The sequence below is a fragment of the Nicotiana sylvestris genome, chromosome 7 (genome assembly GCF_000393655.2).
Source record: "Nicotiana sylvestris chromosome 7, ASM39365v2, whole genome shotgun sequence".
Classification (NCBI taxonomy): Eukaryota; Viridiplantae; Streptophyta; class Magnoliopsida; order Solanales; family Solanaceae; genus Nicotiana; species Nicotiana sylvestris.
The window spans coordinates 69,643,072-69,645,892 of NC_091063.1; positions in this window are offsets into that span (position 1 = coordinate 69,643,072).

A 2,821-nucleotide genomic window follows, 5' to 3' on the forward strand; every position below is an offset into this window, starting at 1 on the left:
CTTCATGCCGATGGGAAGGTATCTGATGTAGAACTTCGGGATGTGCGTATTAAAGCATGTGCACCTCATGAGGCTTGTAGATACGACCCCGGCACGCCTGGCGGGGAAGATGTTGATTATGATGATGCAGACAAGCTCGCCTCTAATTCTTGGTATAATGAGGAGTATGCCACGGGGGATGATGTGGTGTAGGACTTTGTTGTATTCAGTTTTTGCTTTGCTATTTTTGTGAGAGAGTCCTTGAGCCCTTTGTAAAAAACTTTTGTAATATATCAGTTGTAATAGAACAATTAATTTTTTGTTGTGTGCCTCTGAATTATTTTTTTTGTTTGTTGGGGGGGCCTCGGGCTTTCTGGCCTCGTGTGATATTTTGCCGTAGGTGATCGCGGAACTTAATAACTCAAACAAAGTTGTATAAAGTGATTCGGGCGACGTCAGATATCGAGTAATCCGTGTGACGTTGAGTATTAAATGATTCGAACGAAGTCGAATTTTTTTTTGACGATGACCCTTGGTCATAGGGGTGTCATTGCGAGTTGGTCGAAATGTTAACCCATCGTAATTCGTATGTAGTTGAATTCTTCTTTTTTGGCGATGCCCTTGGCCGTAGGGGTGTTATTTCGAGTTGGTCAAAATGTTAACCCATCGTAATTCGAACGAGGTCAAATTCTTCTTTTTTGGCGATGGCCTTTCGCTGTAAGGGTGTTATTTCGAGTTGGTCGAAATGTTAACCCGTCGTAATTCGAACGAGGTCAAATTCTTCTTTTTTGGCGATGGCCCTTGGCTGTAGGGGTGTTATTTCGAGTTGGTCAAAATGTTAAGCCGTCATAATTCGAACGAGGTCGAATTCTCCTTTTTTTGCCCTTGGTCGTAGGGGTGTTATTTCGAGTTGGTCGAAATGTTAACCCATCGTAATTCGAACGAGGTCGAATTCTCCTTTTTTGGCGATGGCCCTTGGCTGTAGGGGTGTTATTTCGAGTTGGTCAAAGTGTTAACCCATCGTAATTCGAACGAGGTTGAATTCTTCTTTTTTGGAGATGGATATTGGCCGTAGGGGTGTTATTTCGAGTTGGTTGAAATGTTAACACGTCGTAATTCGAACAAGGTCAAATTCTGCTTTTTTTGTCGATGGCCCTTAGCCGTATGGGTGTTATTTTGAGTTGGTCAAAATGTTAACCCGTCATTGTCACACCTCCTTTTTCCGCGCCCGAGGGGGGCGCAAGGGAGTTTTTTCCAATTAAAGGACAATCGAAACGGGATTGGTTTAATTATTTCAGAGTCGCCACTTGGGAGATTTAGGGTGTCCCAAGTCACCAATTTTAATCCCGAATCGAGGAAAAGAATGACTCTATATTATGGTCTGCGTACCAGAAATCCGGATAAGGAATTCTGTTAACCCGGGAGAAGGTGTTAGGCATTCCCGAGTTCCGTGGTTCTAGCACGGTCGCTCAACTGTTATATTCGGCTTGATTATCTGATTTTATACAAGTGTGAACTTATGTGCAAAATTTAACTTTTAACCGCTTTTATCATTTACTATTTTTATCAAGAATTGCAACGTTGTGAAAATGTATCTCGAACCGCGCTACAATCAATGTACCCGTGGTCGTCGACACACTTTGACTCCGTTGAGATTTGGATTTGGGTCACATCAATGTGCACCCGAGTTTAAGGAAATTAAATTATTAAAGGCGCGCCTAAAGCGACTAGCGTGTTTATTTTGGGTAGGACCGTGGAATTTTACTAAACGGTCCATCCCGAAGTCTAAACAATTTTTAAAGCAAATATTTACTGAGGGCCCCGCAATTTGTATTTTTATTTGGCGAGGCTCATCTTATTCTTATTATATTTTTTTTTTTTTTTTAAAATGAAATTGCAACGTCATGGACACGCACCTCGAACCACGCCACAATCAATGTACCCGTGATTAGAAACACATTTCGACTCCGTTGAGAATTGGATTTGGGTCACATAAATGTGCACCCGGGTTTAAGAAGGTAAGATTTATTAAGGCGCGTCCTAAAGAGTCTAGCGTATTGTTATTTTAGGAGGGTTGTGAAATTTGCTAAACAACCCGTCCTGAAACCAAATGCTTTGATAATATACGTTTAATGAGGGCCCCGTATCTTGTGCGTTTCTGTTTGTCGAAGTTCATCTCGTCTTTATTTTAACAGGATATCCTATAGCAACTACGTTTCTTGTCGCATTTGTCTCTACTAGTTGAGGTTAAAAATGACCCTATTCAATTACATGCTTGCAAGTTATTATAACGGAATCCCGAGTGCCTTTGCAGAATAAGAAAACATGACCATGCCCATGGGCAGCTAATCGAGCACCGCGGGCCCAAACCCAGCCCACACAGCATTGGCTGGACCTGGGCCGATGCCTTTCTGATGAAAGGCTGCTGGGTTCGATTGATTCGGGCTCGACCTTCGTGAGGTTGAGAAGTGCAGCCTTGCGCCGTTTATTTTAAAGCGATGGTTTGTCAATTATAAGGAGACAATTTATCAAAAGGACATGAAATTAACTAACATGGATAGTTCTATGTTTTAAGGACATGCTAACCATAAAAACCTAAGATACAGCCTACTGCATTTGAGACCCTTTTACCTATCAACCTACATATACAAACTAGCATTTAATCACCACATATTGCCATCTATTGGGCACACAGGCTACCTTCAGTATTTAAACAAAGATGCAAACTATTACATATTACATGAATATTTAATGTAACCATCTATGTATGAAGACATTCTTCAGGACTTTCATTTATATTCATGCTCAACTTTCCCAATTACATTTGACAGTGCATTGGTTG